The sequence below is a fragment of the Physeter macrocephalus genome, chromosome 8 (genome assembly GCF_002837175.3).
Source record: "Physeter macrocephalus isolate SW-GA chromosome 8, ASM283717v5, whole genome shotgun sequence".
Taxonomy (NCBI): Eukaryota; Metazoa; Chordata; class Mammalia; order Artiodactyla; family Physeteridae; genus Physeter; species Physeter macrocephalus.
In genome coordinates, this window is record NC_041221.1 from 95,799,956 (window position 1) to 95,818,071 (window position 18,116).

General features: G+C 39.9%; 1 protein-coding gene across 5 annotated transcripts in view; it reads left to right on the top strand.

Moving 5' to 3' along the window:
• LOC114486744 (tigger transposable element-derived protein 1-like) overlaps positions 1-16,013 on the top strand; it is a 570,985-nt gene extending 554,972 nt beyond the window's left edge. For all 5 annotated transcript variants that reach the window (XR_008618082.1, XR_008618085.1, XR_008618084.1 and 2 more), the window contains one exon: positions 15,940-16,013. The gene's annotated coding sequence lies outside the window, so the exon portion shown is untranslated. The remainder of the gene's footprint in view (positions 1-15,939) is intronic.
• Positions 16,014-18,116: the final 2,103 nt, after the last annotated feature.

The window sequence follows — 18,116 nt, forward strand, 5'->3', positions numbered from 1 at the left end:
GGCACATATATACAATGGAATATTATTCAGCCACAAAAAGAAATGAAATTGAGTTATTTGTAGTGAGGTGGATGGACCTAGAGTCTGTTATACAGAGTGAAGTAAGTCAGAAAGAGAAAAACGAATACCGTATGCTAACACATATATATGGACTCTAAAGGGAGGGATGGTTCTGATGAACCTAGGGGCAGGACAGGAATAAAGATGCAGACGTAGAGAATGGACTTGAGGACACGGGGAGAGGCCTGGGTGGGCTGGACCGAAGTTAGAGAGCAGCATTGACATGTACACGCTACCAAGTGTGAAGTAAATAGCTAGTGGGAAGCAGCTGCATAGCACAGGCAGATCAGCTCGGTGCTTTGTAACCACCTAGACGGGTGGGATAGGGAGTGGGGGAGGAAGGGGATATGGGGATATATGTATGCATATAGCTGATTCACTTTGTTAAACAGCGGAAACTAACACAACATTGTGAACAATTATACTCCAATAAAGATGTTAAGAAAAAGGAAATATAAATTAAGATTACAATGAAATGTATTTTTTTGCCTTTCAAATTGAAGTACTGTGCCAAAAGTTGTATAACACATTGTGATAGTTAGGGTGTGGAGAGATAAACTCACACACATTTTAGAAGGTGCTGCTTGAATATCTGTGCTACGTAGTGACACAGGCTCAGTAGGAAAGGACTTTTCCAGTCCATGATAAATATCATTTTGGTTCCGTCAAGAGACCCTGGTCCATGATACATTTCAGAAAGAACACTGCCTTCTACATGATGGCTTCATTAGGCTGTTGCCTCTACTTCTGAACAATGATTGATATGCAAGAGAGAGAGACGTGTTTGTTAATCCCACAGGGTCCCCAAATACCTTAGTTTTGTATGAAAATAGGTGCAATGAAGGATCCTTTCACGCCCCACCAACTGTAAGGAGTACAGAACACTTTGGTTCAGTATCGTTTTGTGTTTGCTTCAGAGATATAATGGGTGCCTTTCACAATATGTCAATTCCAGGGAAAAGATTAACTGACAACAAAATCTTCACATCCATCAACTTTTTCACTTGGGTCTGCTTTGATTCCAAAGACTGTTGCCTGAAGCTTGCTTTGTTTTCCAAAGTTTTACCTTTTTAAAATAGAAACTCACCCTGGTAGCCAGCAAAATACTTTGAGTTCAAGAGGATTAATATACTTTTAAAGAGCAAGCTGACTTTCAACCAGGTAACTCTTTGCTGTCACCAAAGTCCTTCAGTCTCACCTCAGCTCTGAATCAATGAGGACTTCAACTGGAGAACACATCGTTAAAATCCCAACTTAAATATCATCTCCTCTCTGAAGTATCTACCAACTCACCCAGGTAGAGTTACTCTCTCCTTCCTCTGAACTTTCAAAACATGCCCAGACCTCAACTAAAACATGTGTCACATGGTATTATAAGCATTTATTTATACTCTTGCTTCCCTCTCTGGCCCTCCCTCTAGCTAATGTGAATAGCTAGACCCCAAATCAGCAGCTAAATGTGATGTTTAACACGATGCTTTGTCCATTTTAATTACTCTGCAATTAATAAATAAATGAAGGAGTGGATAAATGAAGTGGTACTGAGCCCACTCAGAAGGAACTTTTAAATAGATGGACCCTTGGGAGAGTCAGGGAGGAGCACGGAAAATAGATTGCCTAATTTTTCTGGAGCCAGCCGGCCAGCTTTAGAGAAAGCGAAGAACGAGTACTTGAGAGGTCTGCAGTCTCCCCACGAGACTGACAGGGCAGAAGGGAATACCTTCCCTCCTACAGGATAATTGGTGCTCAAATCAAACCTAGAAATCCTATATTCACTCTCCCTTTTAGTGGGAATGCTCTCTGCCTGGCTAGAATTTCAACAGACATATTTCCAACTGGCTCTATTATCATGACCCAAAAATAAATATCATGGTAGGAGCCCATGAGGTGGGAGCACAATTTATCCTAACTGAAAATAGAGGCGGAAAGCATCAGCCCTAGTATCCTTGGTACTAGAGTGGGGTTGCCATAGCAACCAGCTGAGTCACTAATGAAAAAAGAACAGTTGCACTATGACTAGGCTGACATTCTGTGACATTCTCTTATTTTACTGTAGCTCTAATGATGTTGTCAGTAGGAATGACAGAGAGAACAAGGTCTGACCTCTCTATTAAACCTGCAACTAGCTTGACATGCTCTGCCTTTAGCCTAATGAATGTGAATTTCTGTGTACAAATTCTGCCTTGGAGAAAAGCACTTTAGGAATTTGTCTGATTCATATATTACACTTGTTGATTCCATTGTTCCCTTAATGTAATCCCTTCTCTTCCAAATTAAGATGGCAATGAAGCAGATGAGCCCCAAAAGCAAAACAGGAAGGGAAAAAATGAGTGAGAAGATGTGACAGGGTGATGCTAATCCATCAGTGATGAAATGAAATTGGAGAAAACAACCAGAAGCAGTTTTTGCCCCTTCTTCAAACAGGATGAACCACAGACAATTAAGAAAGAAAGCTAGAAATCTCTGCAAATAGAAATGGAACCTGCTGGAAATGTGTTCTGAGAGCATCACGATCCACATATTCACTTGCTGGTCACTATTTTCAGAGCACTGAGTTAGGCACGAAGAGGTCTTAGAAAGAAAGAATAGCCTCAAGTCATCTAAAGTCTAGAGCTGACAGAGGGATGGAAAGGGTTAACAACTTAAAAATACATACAAACCACACGTGATCCCTACTACTGCCAGGAAACAGGTACAGAAACCAACGCATTTACAATTGGAAGTTTTAAAAATTGAAGTTGTTAAAATTAAAAGAAAAACCTGCCACAACTGTAATTGAGTATACAAATGGAGTTTAAAAATAGACAATGTCATTGAGTTTGTAAAACAGTGAGAATGCTTTATGTTTTTTTCCCGAAAGTACTTGTTTGCAAACATATGAATTTGTTTTAAACCCAACATTGGGTTGCTTTCAGCTGCACAAGAACGGCCGCAAGAACTGGTGTCAGCACTTGCTGCAAATTATGTGGGAGTTTCTGAATCTGAGTGTAGGCACATACATCTCTTTATCAGCAGGAAAGAAGAGAGCTCATTCATTATTAAAGCAGCCTTCTAGCCACTCTCTTTCGTCAGCATAACACTGTTAGACTCATTTTATTCGTCTATGACTCGAATCGTATTATTCCTCTCCTCAAGATCTTAATTTACCACTTTCATCATGTCACTCTCCTAGTTAAGAATAGATGATGGTCCCCCACTGAAAATCAGATCACACCTAATTCTCCCTGATTTGTAGCGCCCTCCACAGTTTTGCTCCAGCATATGTATCCACACTTATCCCCTATTTCTCTCAATGCTAGCCCTTCCTTCCTGCCAGACTGTCTCCTCTCCTCCCTGACCACAAAATGGCATTACTAATTCTCACCTCCATACCTTTCCTCTACCTACCCAATCCTCACTCATCCGTTGAGAAATTGCCAGCTACCCTTCCTCCATAGGGTGTTCTCTGATTGGCTGTTGCTTTTGGAGACCGGAGTGGGGAGCATTCCCCTCAGCTGGCTGTTCAGCGTTTTCCTTACATGTTCTTAGATTTTCTCTTGACTAATGTGTCCCTTGAGAGTAGGCTCTGCCTTGTATCCTCCTTTTCATGTACATGCTCCCCTAATGCATTAATTCAACAAACACTGGTGGACCATGGTGGGAGGGATGGGGAAGTAGGGTCAGAGCGGGGATCTTAAGACCTGCTGGCGTCTTCATGTCAATGGTAGAGTGTGCAGTGTTTGGAATGTAGGGAGGGCACGATACGGGCAGGGTAATTTGGAACCAGACAATATAGATGTTTTAGAGTCACCTAAAGATTTGAATCTTTTCTTAAACCCTGCTTTAGCAGAGCTTCCAAGTCCCATGGAGGGGGAGGGGGCAGGTGACATGCATTTTCCTGATTTAACCAGAGCAGCTTTGGTTTTATCGACTCTATCGATTTAGACTTCTTGAACTTTGGGTCAGAATTTCTTTTGAAGAAAGCGCACTTTTTTACTGAACCAAGTTTGGAAACCTCTTTTCTGGGTAGGGGAGAGCCTTTAATGTTTGTAAGTGGGGAGGGACAAGCAGGTGTCTCTGGCTCTGAATCAAGGCTGAATCCACACCAGAAAGTTGGTGGATTGCTTAGCCCTCCAGAGACTCTCACACCACCATACACGTTTGACAGATGTTCTTTCACTGTTTGTTTGCCATTAAGAGGCAGAAGGTAAAGGTGGCTGATTTATCCCTTTAATACTGAGAAGGTTGGGGCATATTCTGGCATTATATTTTGCCTCCAAGCACCAAGAAGTAAGGTGCTTCCTTCTTCTTTCTGTGCATGTTTCTTTCATTTTTCATGGGAATGTTTACTTTCTTTGCTTGTTGCACAAGGGAGTAATTCAAAGGGCTGGTAAAAGACAGCTAAAGTGACTGGATCTCTGCCACCATGTATCATAACTAAATCTATACTTATGAAGAATATTGTTAACAAAAACCAAACAGAAGGGACATCGGAAGTTGCATGGAAAGGGAATAATATACATGTGCGAAATCAGCACAGAAACAGCCTTTGTTGTTGTGTCAGAGCCAAAAATAGAAGAGTGCCCTGGCACAAAGCAGCAGCAATACTCTGTACAGACCAGTTCTCCTCAGGACTGGCCACCCCCCGGGAACACAAACCGAAGGCTGTCACCTCCTCAGCTATTGCTGTTACACATTTAGGATAATGAGTGGAAGAAACTCCCAGAGGGTTTCCAGGTGCCAAACCAATAAAAATAAACTTCATTTTATGGAACACCTCCCTGCTGAAATAGACACATTCAAAAAACATTCCTAACATTCCAGCCCTTGAAAGAAACAGACAGAGTAAGAGACCTCCTCACTTGGAGTTCCGTTTCTGCCACAAAAATGTGACATGTGTGGCATTTAAGAAGTATCGTCAGTTTCCACAAGGATCTTCAATTTCCTCTTTTGTGATTCTCAATTTGTTTTGTTTTACTGCTAACTTAGGAATACTAGAATTTGGGAAGGTCTCATTTGAAGGGACTAAAAGTCTCAAAAGAGCCATAAACAAGTCATCGATAGGGACAACGTGATGACTGCTCCAGTGGAATATCTCAAGGTGCCTATAAAAGCACCCACGGTTGTTGCATTTTTCCATTGGACCCGCCTCAGCGCTGTTTTACTGTTTGAATAGAGCGGTTCACTTCCTGCCTACCGTCTTATATGTGCACAGAGCCCATTTCTCCTCAGAGCCAGTAAACTAGACATCTGATTATGGCCCTGGTTTGACATTATGCCTCACCTGTTTCATTCGCTTAAAGCAGGTGGCTCCTGTCTCTCAACCACATTTCTCAGTCTAAGACCTTCTCAGTCTAATTCCATCTGGCTGACATCACAGTGACAGGTTGTATGCTCAGATATAACAAAAATAAATTTATAGCTTGATCTAAAATCGGTAGCTCACTTGTGAATGTTGACAGCACTGTGGTTGAGAACCACATTCATAAACTTGTCTGTCTGCCTCCCCAGACTGTGAGAGCCTTAAGATCCTTGGAAAAAAATGCTTGTGTCTTGTTTACCCCTGTGAACATGTGCCCAACAGAGCAGACCCTCAAAAATGTTTATGAAATGATTTTCAAGACCAATAAAAATAATAGCGTTCATGTATTCACAATTTCCTCCCATCGTGCTAGCTGGGAATGAAGGAACTTTTCTTCACTGATCATGGAGCTATGGCCTAGATTACTGTTGTAGAGATCAAGGAAAAGGGAATAGTGGCTGAATTGGAAGAACAGGGAAAAGCTAGATTAGTTTACGATAGAATGGGCCTGGAACTCAAATAAGGACAATTGAATATAAAGATGAAATAGAGAGGGAATGAAGGAGAAAGGCTAAAAAAGATAGAGCTGGGGAAGGGATGGAAAAGAAAAGAGAGATTTAAGGGGAGCCCCTTCTGTAACGAATATTCTGTACTGTTGTATTGAAAATACAAAGAAGGTAAAGAGGATCCTTAAGACATGAGCAGTGTGCCCTATAATGAGTTTCCCCTCTTTAGCATTTCTCTAAGCAACTTCAACAAAGATTTACATCAATTTCACTACTTTTGGGAGAATATTAAACTGGTATTTCTTTTGAGTGCCATAAAGTACTGAAACTGACCACAAGGTGACCCAAGTTTATCTGGTTTTTAGACAGAATAACCTGGTTAAGTGAAGCGGTGAACTTAGATGACCCGTAGGCCAACATCATCATTGACCAAAAAGTTCAATGTCAATGCTCCCAACTTTTGATTAGCAGTCTGGTGATCCCGCATAACTTTGAACAGTGTTATGAATTTGGGGCCTTTCTGCATGATGATATTATACTGGGTGATGTCAGCCAGTGTGAACTTAATTCTGTCAAACTGCTGGAGTGTCTTAGCCTCTGATATTGAACGGTAAGCGTTAAGGAGTGGTCCAAGAAGCCAGAGCTGTCATTTGTAACGGGTCCAAGTTCAGAGCTATATCGAAAGTATTAAAACCTGGATCTCATTCTGGCTCCATGTTTTGCAGGGCTCGTCACTGCAACAGGGAGATAGGTGCTGGGGGAATGCAGAGGGGGACTTGTAAAGAAGCTGCTCAGTCATTCGGGACTTAACACCTCAGGAGGCTTAACTCACTTTCTCATTAATACCTTTCCACTTTCATCAGAAAAAGGGTGGAAACTGATTCTCTCTTCTTCACACAAATATTCTCTGCTCATCTTTTTGTTGTTGTTGTTGATTTATTTGACATATCAATACTGTTCATTTTGAAAATATTCCATATAGTTATTGATGGGGCTTGTGGAAGAATGAAGTTGGTAAAGAAGGGTGTTGAGTTTTGATCTAGGTCCATTCACCCTGGGGATGGTTATAATTGTCTGTTGAATGGAGTCAGCATGCTTGATAAGTTTTCTGATATCAATAACCATTCTAGGAAGAAAGGGGGAAAGGAGTCACAGATTTTTCAGTCCATTGCTCCTTGACACCAGGCTGGTCTCTATTCCATTGTAATCTCCACAAAGGGGGATTTTGATCAAACGTAACATCTTGTGCCACTTTCTATACCCCTACCCTGCTTAACTTTCCTTTATAGGTCTTATCACTCCCTGTCATTATATTACATGCTTAGTCACTTACTTGTTCATTACCTATGTCTCCAAATGGAATGTAAATTCCATGAGGGCAGGAGTTTTGCTGTGCTCACTGATGTATCCTAAAATGGTGCCTAGTATGTACGAGGTGATCAGTTTTTACTGTTGAATATATAAATATAGGATTAATTAGTAAATGAATTGTTGAATGGAATTAATGAATTAGTTAATAAGTGAATGGACATCTACCATGTGCCAGCAATGATAGATTTATAAATATTAAACACTTAAGTCCAATACCAACCCTGTCAGGTAAGTGTTGCTTTCTAGAGTTGACAGATGTGGAAACTGAGGCTCAGAGAAGCTAAAGAATTTGCCCGCAAAATATTCACACAGTAAGTTACAGATACAGAATTTGAACCTGATTCTTTCTGATTATATAACTTGTGCTATTTTTATAACACTTTACTTTGTAGAATAGCTGTAAGTCAGGTAGTTTAATATGCTTCAAAGCCACAACCCTGGAGAGGGTTTTTAAGGGAAACCATTCAATAACACCTTTGTGTTGAGCTTGGGATCTCTTGGTCTTCCTTTCCCCTATCCCCTCCAGCTACATCTGACTTGGACATGTAAACAAGGCTCGCAAAGGTCCCTTGGCTGAAAATAAAGCTTGCTTGCTGCCAATCTCTGCACCTTGGACAGGCTTACTCTTTCCTCAGTTATGTGCCAGCCAGCAGAGCAGCTGTGAGCCTGCCAGAGCTGAAGGGAGTCTGTATTTGTCTACCAGCTGTCTACAGTCCTAGAGGATATGGCTCACAGCATTATGCACAGCATTATGGTGGGACTTGGTAAGACAGCAGGAGGAAAGGTCAAATGAATAACAAGTGTGTTCAGGACAAAATAGAAATAAACCAGGCAGGTTGTTGAGTGGTGACAGGAACAGGCTACTTGATGACTAACTGGGGAGAAGGACAAAAACTGTGATATTGAAGGACAAGAATGTAGGTGACTGTTTGGTTGCTGAGTTTATCCCATTAAGGTGATTTTTTTTTTTTTTTACCTTTTATGGTTTATGCCCTTGGACTGTGCACTAGGTGTGATGACTCAACTGGGTTAGAACCAGATGGTTTTCTACCAGATCTTTATCGGAGTCCCCAGAAGATCAGAAATTTGAACTTCAAGGCATCTTCAGTCACCTTGAAATTTGGTTTTTCTTCTTTTTATTTTGTCTTTTTATGCTTTTTAATGAAGTATAATTTATATAAAATGACAAGCACAGGTCATAAATGATGAACACTGACACATGCACATACCCATGTAACCCACACTGCAAACAAGATAGAAAATATTGACACTTAGAAAGTTCCCTTGTGCTCCTTCCCAGACAATCCCACCCACCAGTCCTTCAAGCAGCCAGTCTTCTGATTCCATAGAATAGATTACCTCTGCCTGTTCTAGAGTGAAAGCATATGTTCTTTTTTCTGACCTCTTTTGATCAGCATGATGCTTCTGAGATTTTTCCATGATATATGCTTTAGTATTTCATTAAATGTTAATACAATTCGACTGCTGAATAGTATTCCACTATAAATATTCAAAATTTGTTATCCAAACCCTCATATATTTTCCCATCTTCTAATTGGATTGATTGGTTTTGTCCTGTTGGGTTTTGATAATGCTTTATATATTTTAGGTACTAGTCATTCACTGAATATGTAGTTCGCAAATATTGATATTTTCTTCCATTGTGTAGCTTATCTTTTCATCTTTTTAAGAAGGGTTGTCACATAGCAGTAGTTTTCATTTTGATGAGATCCAATGTATCAGTTTTTCCTTTTATGGATTGTACTTTCTGTGTCAATCTAAGACTCTTTGCTTAACCCTAGATTCCCAAAATTTTCCCGTTTTTTTTTTTTCTAATAGTTTTATTACATTTCTGTCCATGATCCACTTTTGGTTAATTTTTATATAAGGTATGGAGTTTAGGTCAAGATTCATCTTTTTGCCTACAGATGTCCAATTGCCCTAGCATCAGTTGTTGAAAGGATAGTGTTCCTCCATAAAATTGTTTTTGCGCCTTTGTCAAAAACTAGGTCAGCATATTTGTGTGGGTCTATTTCTGGGTTCCCTATTATGTTCTATTGATTTATGTGTCTATTATCCCTCTGCCTATGCTTTTCAAATAAATGGCAGAATAAGCTCGTCTATGTCATAAACAAACAAACAAACAACTTTGCTGGGGTCTTGATAGGAACTGAATTAAACCTGTAGATCACTTTGGGGAGAATTGCAATCTTCACTCTGTTCCAATCTAGAAGCAGGTATACCTCTTCATTTATTTGAGTCTTTTTTTATTTCTTTCATCAGCACTTTTTAGTTTTCAGCATACAGATCCTGTATGTATTTTGTTAAGTGTATACTTAAGTATTTTGTAATTTAAATTCAGCTTCACATATTGTTATTAGGATACAAAAATGAGATTGATCTCTGTGTGTTGATCTTGTATGCTATGACCTGTTGAACTCACTTATGAATTTTAGGAATGTTTTTTCGTTCATTTCGTGGGATTTTGTACGTAGACAGTCATGTCGTCTGCAAACAGAAATTATTTCATTTAGTCCTTTCCAATCTGTATGTCTTTATTCTTTTCTTCATCCTTCTTCAGTGGCTTGAAGTACTGTATTGAATAGAGTGGTAAGAGTAGATGTCCTTCCCTTGTTCCTGATTTTAGAGGAAAAGCGTTCAGTTCTGCACCACTAAGTATGATGTTAGTTGTAGGATTTTTGTGGATGCTACTTATCAAGGTGAGGTAGTTCCTTAACTTACTGAAAGGTTTTATCCTGAATGGGTGTTGGATTTTGTTAAATGCTTTTTCTGTGTCAAATGACATGACCATATGAATTTTCTTGATTTTTAAACAACTTTGTTGTTCTGATGAAGTACATTGATTGATTTTAGAATGATGAACCAGTCTTGCTTACCTGGAATAAATCCACTTGGTCATGGTGTATAATTCTTTTAAATCATGTTTAGATTTGATTTGCTAGTATTTTGTTGAGGATTTCTTTTTTTTAAACTAAATTCATGAGATATATTGATCTGTAGTTTCTTTTGTGTACTGTATCTGTCTGGTTGTTATCAGAGTAATAATGGACTGATAAAATGAGTTGGAAAGTATTCCTTCTTCTATTTTCTGGATAAGGTTGTGTAAAATTGGTGTTAATTCTTCTTTAAGTGTTTGGTACCATTCTCCAGTTAAACCATCTGAGTCTGGAGGTTTATTTTTCATAAAATTTTTCACTATGAATTTAATTTTTTTTTTTTTTTTTTTTTTTTGTGGTATGTGGGCCTCCCTCTGCTGTGGCCTCTCCCGTTGCGGAGCACAGGCTCCGGACACACAGGCTCAGCGGCCATGGCTCACGCGCCCAGCCGCTCCGCGGCATGTGGGATCCTCCCAGACCGGGGCGCGAACCCGGTTCCCCTGCATCGGCAGGCGGACGCGCAACCACTGCGCCACCAGGGAAGCCCTAATTTTTTAAATTATTATGGGGGCTAGTTGGATCATCTCTTTCATTTTGGCTGAATTTTGGAATTTTGAGGTTTTGCAAGTAATTGATTAACTTCTTCTAAGTTAGCAAACTTATGATCATAAAGTTGTTCACAATATTCCATTATTATCTTTTTAATGATTGCAGGATTTGTTGTGACATCTACTATTTCATTCCTGATTTTGTTAATTGTCCCAGTGGAGAAAAGGAGTCTCTGGCAAGAGGAGGTAGGGAGATGTTTTAGGCACTTGTTGTGGTAGGATCCCCTTAAAGATACCCCCACCCCAGCTCCATGATGTCTCTGGACAGGGTACATGGGGTCAGAGAGGCTCCCCAGTCGAGTCACATGTTGTTACGGGTCCCTCTTGACAGTTCTTCCCAGTAGCTTTGGTATTTGGGAGGTGGGAAGGGTAGTCTCTAGCCTGACAATGAAGGAGAGCACTTCTTGGCCACTTATTGTTAGGAGGGTCTCTAGTTCTATTCCCCTTGTCCAAGCAAGGGTGTCAGGCTGGTTTCAGAAGGATGTTTTCAGAGGAGCTCCCTTTCAACCCAGGGGAGGAATGAGTCCACTTGGGCTGCTATCTATTGCTAGGTTGGGGGCCAGGGAAATGCTGAGTCTGGATCACCTGTTGGGTAGGGCCTGCAAGACGCCTTGCCATTATGCTGTTTCTTCTCTCTGGGGTCCCAAACAAGTTTCCCTCCTTCTTACCATCCATCACGTCTCCTTTGGCTGTCTCTTGAGTTATTTCCAGTTGAGTTTATAGTTATATTTAGGGGAATGAGCAAGGAGAAAGAGGTCTACACCATCTTGTCCAGACCAGTGGTTGAGCATATTTTTAAAAGAGGAGTTGTCTTTGGTTCTTAAATGTCTCCTTTCTGTGTTTAGAAACTTAGTCATTTCAGGGGCCAAAGTCATCATTGCACTAATGGTTCCCAGGCATTGCTGCTTTGAGGCATCAAAACAATCCCGAAGTTTCTTCTGTGACTTGGTGCCTGGATCTGTCATAGAAGCAGCTGGTGAGGATGAGCGGTCAACAGGTGATTGTTCTGAAAAAATAACATGGTCAGTAAAGTACTGCCACATGCATAAATATCTTCAGTTAAATATTTCTATTATGAAGATATCCTTCTTTCTCTTTCCCCTTAGGCCTTGTCTTAAAATTCACCTTAACTGGATTTAACATGTCCATAAGACAAAGGAAATTGAGTATGAAGGGACTTATCTGGGGTCTTACCACACATACTTACTCGAAGTTTTAGATTAACTTCCCCCAAAACTGAGTAATGAGAACCTCTATATTAAAATACAGATTCAATATCCAAAAAGAGTATCATAAATCAGAATTATGAGTTGACATGAATACAATGAAATTTAATGAGAATAAGGGTAAAATCTTGTACTTAGGTACAAAATATTAATAAATGAATACAGATGGGGAAACAGTTTTTGTTTGTTTGTTTTGTGGTACGCGGGCCTCTCACCGTTGTGGCCTCTCCCGTTGCGGAGCACAGGCTCCGGACGAGCAGGCCCAGCGGCCATGGCTCACGGGCCCAGCCGCTCCGTGGCATGTGGGATCCTCCCGGACCGGGGCACGAACCCGTGTCCCCTGCATCGGCAGGCGGATTCTCAACCACTGCGCCACCAGGGAAGCCCAGAGAAACAGTTTAACAACAGTTTATTTGATAGCAGAATAAAAGGCTTAGTTGCTATGACCTGAAAAGCTATGATAATAGTTACTATGACCTGAAAAGCTATGATAATTTTAATATAAATTTCAGAACTGGGGCAAAAGGTAAAGATCTTCATGCTCTATCACAGTGTTTCTCAAATTTTAATGTGCATGCAGATTACTTGGATATCCTGTACAACAGAAGATCCTGATTCAGCAGACACTGCGTAGGGCTTGAGATTCTGTGGTCTAAAAGTCTCCAGGTGATGCTGGCTCTGTTGGTCAGGGAACCACACTTTGAAGAGCAAGGCCCTATACCATACAGATCACTTCTAGGGTGAGATACTCATTTATGAGCAAGCACCACATCTTAAGAGAATCACTGAGAAATGAATTTGTTCAGAGAAGATAAGGCAGGATAGTTAGAAGTTAGACACTAAAAAAGAAAGCTCAAATTGGAAACAACGGTTATCTCTGATTGGCATGATTCTAAAGGAGCTTGATTTTATTTCCTTTCCTTTTATGTGTTTAATAAACATATTTCAATGACAAAAAAAGAAGTTAGACACTAACTTCCATGAGTCTCAGTAGGAAGATCAACCTTTAATCAAGTAAGAGCTCTTTCAAACTGATGATATAAACCACCCAAAGACAAATAGGCAAACAATTCAACAACAACAATAAAAAAAATCTCAGAAGACCAAACACAGATGATAATAAACATTCAGTTGGTGGATAGGCAAAAGTTCAAAAGCTTGATAAAATCCAATGGGAAAATAGCCATTTTTTTGGTGGGATATGAATCACCACAACCTTTTTGAAAAGTAATCCAGCATTAGCTACTAAAATAAAAGAGGTTCACGTATACTTTGACTCAGCAATTCCACTTGTGAGAGCCTTCACTAATGAAATAAACCCAGAATTATTAATATAATCACCAAGATGTTTACGGTAACATTTTTGTGAAAAAAGCTCGGAAACAACCTGAATGTCCATCAACTAGTGATCTGCTAAACAGTGGCATATGCAATGGAAGGGAGAACTTTACATAAATTCCTGCCTTCCAAGGGTGGAATAACGAGGTAGTAAGTTCCTTGCACTGGAATGTTCTATTGGAGGCCATCAGAAATGCTAGTAGGGGAATTCTTATAGAGAATTATAAACACATTCATCCGCATGATTTCTGAGTTTCTTTCTGACTCTGAATTTCTGTAATTCTATAAATTGAGCACAGTGACCTCAATGAAAGAAAGGAAGAAAAGGAACGGAGGCAAATTTTCTACCCTATTTTTATCTGCTCTCCTCATTTTAGAATTGGGACTTTGGGAGCAGGTTTAAGGGGTGGAATGTTTTCATTAACACGTACAGAGGCCGCAAACTGAAGCTATTTCATTTAGACACATAATAAATGAAGAAAAAATGGTTATTCGTTTCTCTATCCCTAATTGTTGAAACAAGATCCATATTTCAGAAAATGCCTCCTTTATATTCACAGTCACTAACGGAAAGTGACTAATTTGTGGCTGCACAGGGACACAGCATTAAACACCCTGAGCATATGGATAAGTCACTCTGTGTGTCTAAGATCGATGGAGCCTGATGCCTGCTCCTTTGCTAGGAGTGTGGGCCAGCATAAATGTACTCAGGAATGGGAGAATGCCATCTAGTTATGTACTGGATGGCAGTGAGCGGCTGGATGCCTGCATTTCCCTCTACCAGTGGTTTGCAAACTGTGATACTTCCTCAGAGGTGCTTCAGGGGCCCAGCAACTATTCGTTGCAAGTGTTTAAAGTATGTTTAAATAGTTATTTTTTTAATGTAATTAAAAAGTAACTACCAAACACATTCAAATGTGACATATATCCAATTTTAACACACTGGAAACCTTCAAAGTATTAATGTACATTCTCATTGATTGGCTGTTTAAGTAAATATTATGAATATCAAAGCATAAAATAAGTCTGTGTATTAAAATACTGTTTTGTTTGTTTTATGATTCAGTATCATTTGGAAAATAGGAAATTTCACTGCTAAATTTTTGATAATCACTGCCCCAAATCACAAGTTAGGGAAAACAGAAAAGTAAAGGTAGGATGAGTGAAGCCTGAAAAATTACTATTAGAATGGTTAATTCATAAAGTTCTCAAATCTTTAAATGGTCCACACCTCCTTCAGAACACCACGCCTGAAAACAAAAACTCTTTATTTCACCTTAGAACATTTAAATCTATTTTGTTCTTTTCAGAATCTGGTCATTCTTCTTCCTTCATTCTTATTTTTTTCTGTCATTTTTTGGGGGAAAGGGAGCAACTCCAACTGGCAGTTGGAGTTAAGTTGAATGTTGGTGAATGACTTGCATGACAATTTTTGTTTGAAGGAAAGAAGTTCTTCTTAAAGCACTCAGTTCTTTTTCTATTGCAAACATATTCTGAGAAATTAAGTGAGCTAGGAAACTTTCCAACACAGATCTGGAGTTTGACTGCTTCGGTTCGAGTCCTAGTTCCACTATCTTTAAGGTGAACCCTAACATGGGCACATTTTCTAAGTGCTACCTCAATTTCCCTTTCTGCAAGATGGGGATAATAATAGTATTATCATCACAGGGTTCTTGTGAAGATCAAAGGAGACAATATTCGTGAAGTACTCAGCGTGGTGTCTAGCATGTGATATGCGTTCTGCAAATATTAGTGCCACTATTGTTTTATACATTTTTTTTGCCCAAATTTACTATGAGGACTGTGGGTACCAAATAGGAAAATAAGGAGGAAGGCTAAGAGGCACACAGTGTGCAATGGTTTATGTCATAGAATTGTCATGAGACTTTTGCATTTATTATTCAGTTCTTCAGTAAACTCCAAGGTTCTGAGAAGACACCAAACAGCAAGAGATGGAGGTAGAAAGGAGCAAATAGGAACAAGGTCCTTTAACCTAAATCTAGTACTCTTTCTTCTATGGTGCACCTTCTGTTGTAGTTGCAAGACAGAGCTGTTAAAGTTAATAATGGTTGCTGATTTTTTTCTGCTTACTGTTTTTCATAGGTATGGAATTCTGATGTCCCCTAGATGATAACTAATGCTGGCCATTCTTCACTCCTCTAATATTTATTTTGTGTAAATATAAGACAACTGGCAATACCGTCACTGCGGGAAGCAAAGGAGGAAAAAATTTCACAAAGAGAGATGTTAGTTCAGTTAGGAAAACAAAACAAATCACCCCAGTTATTTTAACAGACAAAATGTTCTATAGGAAATTGGTTTAACAGTCATTGGAGAACTGAAAAGGCAAATGGGGACACAGACGTGATACAGAGAAAGTAAATGTAGGAAGCAACTTTCACCTCTAGGACTGGGAGAAACACAAGGCAGAATCTGGGGCCATTAGAACCCAGAAGTTGGAATAGGAGCCCCTCAGAACCCAGGAAGAGGTGCTGGCAGGATAGTGTTGGTGTTTCTGAGGGGGTGTAAGGAGGCTGCTTCTGAAAGGGTGAAAAGACAACTGCATATTGGAACCTAGGTGGGCTGCCAGAGTGAAGATGCGTTCTTGGGGTGATGCCTCCTCCCCTCTCAGGCCTTTTCATTTTTCTCTAGCGCCCCCTATCGGCAGAGCTTCAATAGCAAGCCACTGGCAAAGTGGAAAGTGTTCGGCCAAGTCCCCAGCTCCAGCATCACAGGTAGGTTTGGAACTGAGAGGCAGTCGCTTAATAACCAGCACAGATATATGCACATATTGTTACGGTTAATTGCCATTAATATATGTGTGTTATGGGCTGAATTGTGTCCCCCCCAGACTGATATGTTGAAACCCTAACTTCTGGTAGCCTAGACTATAACTGTATTTGGAGATAGGCCTTTAAAGAGGTCATTAAGTTAAAAGGGGGCTGTTAGCGTGGGCCCTAATCCATTATGACTGGTGTCCTTATAAGAAGAGGCGATCAGGACACAGACAACACAGATCAAGGGACAGCCATGGAAGGACGCAGCAAAAAAGGTGGCCGTATACAAACCAAGGAGAGAAGCCTCAGAATGAAACTAAGCTGACTGACACCTTGATCTTGGACTTTTAGCCTCCAGAACTGTAAGAAAATAAACTTCTGTTGTCTAAGCCACCCAGTCAGTAGTATTTTGCTGTGGTAGCCCTAGCCCACTAATACAGTGTGCTACAGAAGAAGCAATCATTTTATACTGGATGTCTTCTAGACTCCATTATATCCAATTGGACCTCATGTTTTGCTTTACTATTTTTATTATATATGATCTCAACTCTTCAGCCCCTGTCTGTCCCCAGTCCCACTGGATTAGGTCCTTATTAGGTCCCATTGAATTATTCCCAATTGATTTTCCTGCCTCCAGTTTTTTTACCCTCAGTTCGTCCTATCTGCCAACACAGAATATTTTACCCTATTACTACACTGCTTAAGACTCTTAACTAACTTCCTACAACCTGTAGAGTAATTTCCAAACTCTGTGCATGAACTACAAGCTGCCTCCTCTCCTTCCATCCTGCCCACTTCCTGTGTCAGGTCTCATCTGCTAAAATTGCTCAGAGCCCTTGTCTTAATATCATACATAGCAAGGTGGTTGCGGGGCGGGGGCTTGGAGTTTGGAGCTAAAGAAAAGCAAAATGTGTATAAAATGAAAGAATTATCACAATCAATCAGGTCTATGATGAGCTCCACCCAGCATTCTGTTTCTGGTAGAGGAACTAAAAGTTGAGAGACAGAAGGACATTCAGAGAGCTGGCCAATCTTCCAGGTGTCTCATAAAAACCTACCAAGGGACTAGAAACATACAAACCTACTAGGAGCAGGTTAATAAGTTATTAATAACAATAATCTACTTAATTAAGTAGGTTATTAATCAGGGGTTAATTCAGAAAGGGAAGAGGAGAAGAGGAATAATAGAGGTCCCATTCATGAGGCACCTACTGTGCTAGGCAGTCACGCTGTTAAGCACTCTCTATCTGTTATACATACCATGCAGACCTCAAATGAACACCCTAAGGTATTTTTATCTCCATATCACAGAACACGCTCAAGATCACCGAGGTAGGAAAACTGCCTTCAAGCCCAGATTTATTAGAGTTTAAAGCCTATGATCTTTTTACTGTATCAAGCTGCTTCAGCTATTACTGAACATAGAGTGTTATTTGTTTCTATAATTGCTCTGGTTATTTAAGCAATAGAGTTTTGTTTTCAGAAAATAAGACCCTCATTCTCAATTCACCACATCAGCTAGTAAAGCAGCTCTTTGTATAAAAAGCAAAATTAACCTATATTTAACAGCAACCCATTACAGCTGCCAGAGCCATTGTCTCGGTAGCGCAGAAGGTCTATTGCAGGTGACTAGAGTTTGCAAATCCAATACAACAACGTAATAATGCATTCTGTCTTTCAAAGGGTAAAGACCTAGGATTGAAAGTGGTTCACTGGGGAGACTGATGAAGACTTCTTTACTAGAGGAAGGATAGTCATGCTGGTAAGTATAAGAAGAAACCGTTAGAAATATTATTTCTTGATTGGTTGCTACTCATGTAAGTTGGTAAATATTTTGAGTGTCCTCTTTGTGAGGAGAGAATAGTTGGGGCACAGAACAAGATGGCTGTTTCTTTGATTTGTTAAATGCATCTGTGTCTTGAGCAGAAAGATGGGTAGAAAATGTGTAACTAACAAGAATGTTGAGCATAATGAATCATGATAAATTGTAAATCTACTGACAGTTTCAGCTCTGTGAACATGTTCAAAGAGGTTTTATCTTCAAGAAATAGT